Raw genomic sequence first — 6,014 nt, forward strand, 5'->3', positions numbered from 1 at the left:
GTAAATAAACGATCATATACGACTTCTTGATAAACATAATAACCTGATGTGAATTTTCGAATAGCAAAATCCCCCCAATGGCCTTGATTCTTTATCTATAGCTGCTTACACACCGAATTCATCTCTACTACATGCCTTTTCATTGCTGTTGCAATGGAAAGTTGACCGGGTTGTTTGTCGCGTTAGCTCCCTAACATCATACTTGTACTTTCTTTAGCCTTCAATATACCTTTTCAACAATAGTGTTAGCTCAGAGATTTGCTCGAGGCACGAAGGATTACATTACCAATAACATCATGCAATTTTACCTGGGTAAGGTGAAAAATTCAATAAAAGAAACGTAATCGTACATCATACGTCCTGTCATTATATGCTATAGAATACAAACGATAATTTTACGGTACAAGTAGTAGCTGTTGCAATAGGAACAGCAAGGAAATTTTGGAAACGTACCATGAACCGCTGCACTGGTACAAGTAAAAACATTCAGCATTTACTAGGTACTTCACAGTTTCTGCGATAAATTACTTCACCTCGCTGTCGCTAACGTCCCTATTCTAACTGCTGACTCGAGATACGGTTCTACCCTGAAGCGAAGTCACCTGGGTAGACAGGAATATATTTACGTTTTTTTTTTCACAGCTCGACCTGTTTAGTACTTTGATGCAGGAATGCCCGTACTTCTTTCGCGGACCACAAGAAACAGTTGCTAGAAGGATTCATTATGTTCGCACTTAAGTCAAAATGGAGTCTCTAGTACCGTTTTTATCGCCATTCTTACTGTCAGCATTCTCGGTTCTGTACCAACTGCAGAAAGAACTGTTCTAATATAACGAAATACAGAAACAGGAAATCTTTAATTTCCACTTTTTATCTTTTTTTTTTCGCAACCTTCTTGTTCCGTCTGCTTGACGCTTATGCTTCCAATTTGCCCACTGCTGTGGTATGGTGTTCGTAATAGCAGCAGCAGCAAAGGCCGTCGCAAAAGCGAATCGCAGCCCCAGCAGTAGTCCCTTCTGTTCATCTTCTACTGCCTCACTGACTCTCTGATGCCATTCACTTCTGTACCCATAGTACTATCTCCCGTCTTCCTGTCGTCCGCCATCATGAAAAACGTCTCGACGATTCTCCATTGAAAATATATTCTTGCGCAGTTCTTCTTTTGCTCGGTGGTAGACGGCAGTGGCTGCGTATGCCTGCAATTTCTTCTCATGCAGAAGTCGCTATTTCTTTAGGTAAAATCAACAGCAGCAGTCATGGTTCGCTTCTTATGCCGGATGCTCGCCTGCTTGTCGGCCCCTTGCACATGGTTTTCGTTTTTGCTGGCTAACCAATGAAGAGTGGCAAAGGCAATAGCACCTGCGGTTGTTGCAGTTTTCTTCCTGCTAGTCCTTTCGCTGACGCTCCTGTGCGCCACTCGTGAGACAGAAAACGCGATCAGTTGCTAGGTAAAGGCGAGCGCTATCGCCAGCTGATAGGATAACGAGGTCTTATCGGAAGCCGGGGAGGGGGGTATTGGTCGTTAGAACGACATATTCTTGTTATTTTTTGCTTTTTTTCTGTTTTTACAAACAGTGCAAAGTATGTTTATGGGTCCACGGGATATAGTGCAATATAGTAAGATGTGGGAGCAATGTTCAAAAACGGTTAACCGCATAAGATTCTAGGACACGTAGCGATGCCGGATAGGCAATTACGGAAGATACTAGGAAATCCCTAGCAATATTCGCGGTCTCAAAAAAACGATGCCTAAGACGATAAAGGCGTAGGAGCAATGCATATAAGACTAGGGCTAGGAAATCACTGATAAGCACTCGGACAGGGCTTGCAAGCAGCATTCCGGCCCAATCCCAAGCAGGTTAGAGGAAACAATGCTATGCTGTACGTGGTACTTTTAATAGACCATATCTCTTTGTCTAAACGGGACCTGTTGTCGTACCTACAATTGATCCATTTCCGTCCATGAGGCGTGGACACGAAATCAAAACGAAGTCATTTTCTCGGTAGTGCATCACTTCGTAAAGGATCAGCCAAATGCGTATAGTGGGATAGTCTGAGTAAGTGGTGTAGCCACCTCGACAACGTCGACGTTTTTTACCCGATGTCCTTTCTTATGTTTCGTTTGTGTGTCCGAAGCTTGTTAGTTTTCGTCTTTTCCCACGCTGACTCTACTGAGCACGGTAGAGAAAAGCAAAGCAAAAGGAGGCTAGCCAGGCAAGATCCTAGAACGTATACAAGCTTAAGCGGAAAGAAACAAGGTTTCTGCTGAAGCCACTACTACCGCACAAGACTCCTCAAGCTGCCTCGGGGCTGCTATATACGTCGAAGTTACGAGTTGCCGCAACAGCAGTGAGACCTTGACGGCAACCCAGCAGGAAGGTGGTTGTGGTTCCGTTAGTTACTTGCTCTTTACTATGGAGAAAAGCGCGGCGGTGGCATGAGGCACAGGGTAACAGTACTCACCTAAGCTATATATCCACATCGGTTGCTAACACTACATTCCGTTACCGTTGGTGGTTCCGGAGAGAATGGCAGATGCAGCCGGGTTTTGGGGTATAGCACGTTCTCTGGCTCGTTAATGTCAACGATGTCAGTGCTCGGGGTAGTAAGGTACGCGCAGCTAATACTATGCACGGCAGGAAGCCGCCGAACATCTCCTAACCTTCCGGCTGTTAGAGAGAGAGACAGTGTCTGTCGTTGAGATTCTTCCTCGGAAGGAGGAAAATGTTTCGCATTTAATTCCGGACGCCAGAGAGGAACGCGTTAGTTTCGCTTGTATAATAGTTCTTACGCTTCGTTGTGAACGCTTCGCGCGAATGGACGGGCCAAAGTAGTGCTGAATGGGGCATTCAGCGCAAAGCCCTCAAAACATAGAGGCTGCAGCTACCGCGTCCAGCTTGCCATTCGCAGGCAGTCCAAACGCCGGCCACGCATTTTTCCCGTTTCTTTCGCTCGTCTTTCGCGTATCCCTACTTTGAAGCCTTCGGATCCACTGTGCGCTCCAAATCTCCTACAGCACTATTCTCTTGCAACGTCCGCTATCTACTAGACAAAAATTCCTTTTGTTCTTTTGTTGCGAGGATTGGGCTCGTGGTGCTGTTTTTGAGTTCGGTTCGTTCCTTGCAGCGCTTGGCTACTTTGTTAATTCACAGAATTGGCACTTCTAAAGACTCAAACTGCGTGCACACAGGTTAAATAAGTGAGTTAAAAGAACGATGAACTGAATAAATGATGAGGCAAACGGAAAAACCAAGGATAATGGTCTTTCTGAAGGGTATCCACATATAGAAGCAGACGACATTGCAAGAGACAAACCAAAAACGGACGATGAGGACAGAGAATATATGACATTTAAATAATAGAATAGAAACCAGACTCTTTGGATCCAACCAAGACGTAAATGGAGGTAAATTTAGTTAGCTCGTTTTTTTCAGCGCTCCAACTTGAAAACGCACGAATGCCCTAGGAGGTTCTTGAAAGGGGGTCGCATCCATTCCTTCCAGGTACGCCAGCTGGGAGCTGTAAAATGAAAAACAATATGGTCGATCGATGTGAAAGGAATTTTTAAACTAATAACATCTAACTACGTCTATCTTCTAGCAGAATTCTATTCTTAAGAATAGAATGCAGAAATGTCTCCTGTAAGAAGAAGAAGAGGAAGAGAAGGTTATGTGGGACACATTTCAACCAAAGTGATTGGATAGAAGCGTTTCTAATATCATTCATTCTACTATCATTAAGCGTTCATAATATCTAAGACTTATGCTGATCATTGTTATAAAGATCCATGAACTTATCAATATCTAACAGCTGCTTAGATATGAAAAATTTGTGATCATTCTCAGAGTGGAGATTACTCTTTAGCGCTGTCTGTTTGGGCCGGCACAAGCTACCGGTCTATATGAGAGAAAGACTAGACGTTCACTACGTAACGTCATATTTAACTGTACGAGTGGACGTAATCGTCACGTAAATGCGGTTTTGTCGCTAGAGATACTACTGGCTGTCCCGCGTTCATTAAGTAAGTGTCCGTTAGAATCGTAACAATCTAGGGATCTCGGCAGTTGTTAAGTCTCGCATTATTCGGCAGCCGGCTAAATTGAATGGTACTTCGACGTTGTATGGTGTAATTATCATATCTCTATTCAGTAGTATGACTGCATCATGTTATATAAAACTAGGTAGATAACTGATATGGTAAGAGAACGGGGTTTTTCGATCTAAGAAAGCCGGCTTGATACGGTTTGATATTGCTCACCGCGTACTCCCGCGAGCTTTGTACTGCAGCGGTGATGTTAATATGACTAGGGGAGGTATCTTGTCGTAAGATCAAACATGACTGTCCTTGCTAAAATTCTTCTAATAAATTATAAACAACAGTTAGGAATGAGCACTTGGGAGCAGTGGTAGAAATTGCATTTTGTCGTTGTGGATAAAGGGAAATCAACAAATTGTCGTAGCTATATCGTCGTTTCTGCTACTAAAAAATAGCCATGAACGGACCAACAAATGGCTTTGCTGTAATGAAGGTAGCCTCTTAAACCTATCCTGTTGTCCTTCGCAAAGTAAAGCGTAACAACCATTCTTTCAGTAGGAGCATACTATGTACATAAGGTGACGTTCACATTTGTCTCACGTAGCCCATGTATGTCATTGTCACCATACTGCAACAGTCTGCTCAGCATATGACTGCTGGCCTTGTAAATAAGGCCAGCCTATCGCACTTCAGCTGGGCGTAAACTCATATTGCAGACTCGACCCTTGGCGAGGTATAATACATTTTACTCTAGAAACTATATAATAGAATTATATCTATAATAATCTTTTGACCTGTGTGCATAATTCTTTGGATTGTTCTTGCAAATCTCAATTTGTATCTAAATATTGCTTGTAGGGTGCTTTTCTCACATATTAAATATGTGCTATATTTCTAATGTATCTTCCAATATGCTGATTATGCTCGACTGTCAAAAGAAGCCACCCATTGGCGTCTTTACTTACGTTGGACTGCTGAAACGACAACCATGATCCTTCACGGAAAATCACGGATAAATAAACAAATCCTTCTAGAGAATCGCGACTGGGTGATAATTCTGCCGTCTAGGCTTCATTTTTAATTGATAACATATGAACAACAAAGTAGATTCCAAATAAACTGTGCAGCGGTTAATGTAATAGAAATGCATTTACTTATAAATGCTATTCATTAGCGTTACAGCCGAAAGGCGTTGCCTATGACGTTGACAACTCGACGTCCAAGCCATGGTAGCTAAAGTTGATGTCCTTAAACTGGCTATTGAACCATATGACACTTCAGCTAATAATGCGATGATGGGTATGCGAAGGAAAATCTGCGGCTCTCTGGCAGCGCGGACGGCTAAAAGTCAGCCTGCCAATTCTCCATATTCTTCTCTTGCACCAAGCTGCCACGCTGCGAACTGACCAACTATAGTCTGGCTATGGCGTGTTTCAAAAGAATTCAGTTTCTCTTTCAAGCACCAGTCAGTCAGAGTCGGCCTTGTCAGAATGAAGATGTCCGCTGGCTTGCCCTGTCGCTTCTGCGATGATTGTTGCTTTCCCCTTGTCGTTGCTCTATTTACCGCTGTAGCGGTGACACCACCAAAGGGAAAGTCTTCGTACATACACATATATATATTATGTATATAGTGTACTGGGAGTGTGGCGGGCTGGTAATAGGGAGCAGGAACGGAGCGGCAGCGCCTGTTCAATTGATGGGAAAAGCGAGTGACAACAAGAGTAAAACAGGCTAAAAGATAAAGAGTGAGTGCTGGAATCATATAACTTTCAATAGCCCATCTGTCAGTGGCTATCCGAGACACCACGGAGCGTCACGGCAACGTTCGTAAAGAATAGTTCACTTACGTAGCATGAATGCTGTGTAGAATGAAGGCTTCCGCTTCATCCAGTGACTACCTACAACGAAAATGGGTTTGGCCTTCTTCTAGGCAATAGCACCGGCGACCAAGCAATAGAACTCACTTCTCCACCAGATC

At 43.4% G+C, this 6,014-nt stretch overlaps 1 protein-coding gene and 1 long non-coding RNA gene across 3 annotated transcripts in view; one reads left to right on the top strand and one right to left on the bottom strand.

The window, feature by feature from the left end:
* LOC111250702 (zwei Ig domain protein zig-8-like) overlaps positions 1-6,014 on the top strand; it is a 318,518-nt gene that overhangs the window by 84,244 nt on the left and 228,260 nt on the right. The gene's annotated exons all lie outside the window — the stretch shown is intronic.
* Positions 1-6,014, bottom strand: part of LOC147755435 (uncharacterized) — a 30,899-nt gene that overhangs the window by 20,799 nt on the left and 4,086 nt on the right. Inside the window, exon 2 of one of the 2 annotated variants that reach the window (XR_015329053.1) lies at positions 2,464-3,519. This is a non-coding gene — a long non-coding RNA (uncharacterized LOC147755435). Of the gene's footprint in view, positions 1-1,883; positions 3,520-6,014 lie in introns of those variants that run through there. The other variant, XR_015329054.1, reaches the window with a different exon arrangement.

Source organism: Varroa destructor, unplaced genomic scaffold, assembly GCF_002443255.2.
Source record: "Varroa destructor unplaced genomic scaffold, Vdes_3.0 BEIS01000005.1, whole genome shotgun sequence".
NCBI lineage: Eukaryota > Metazoa > Arthropoda > Arachnida > Mesostigmata > Varroidae > Varroa > Varroa destructor.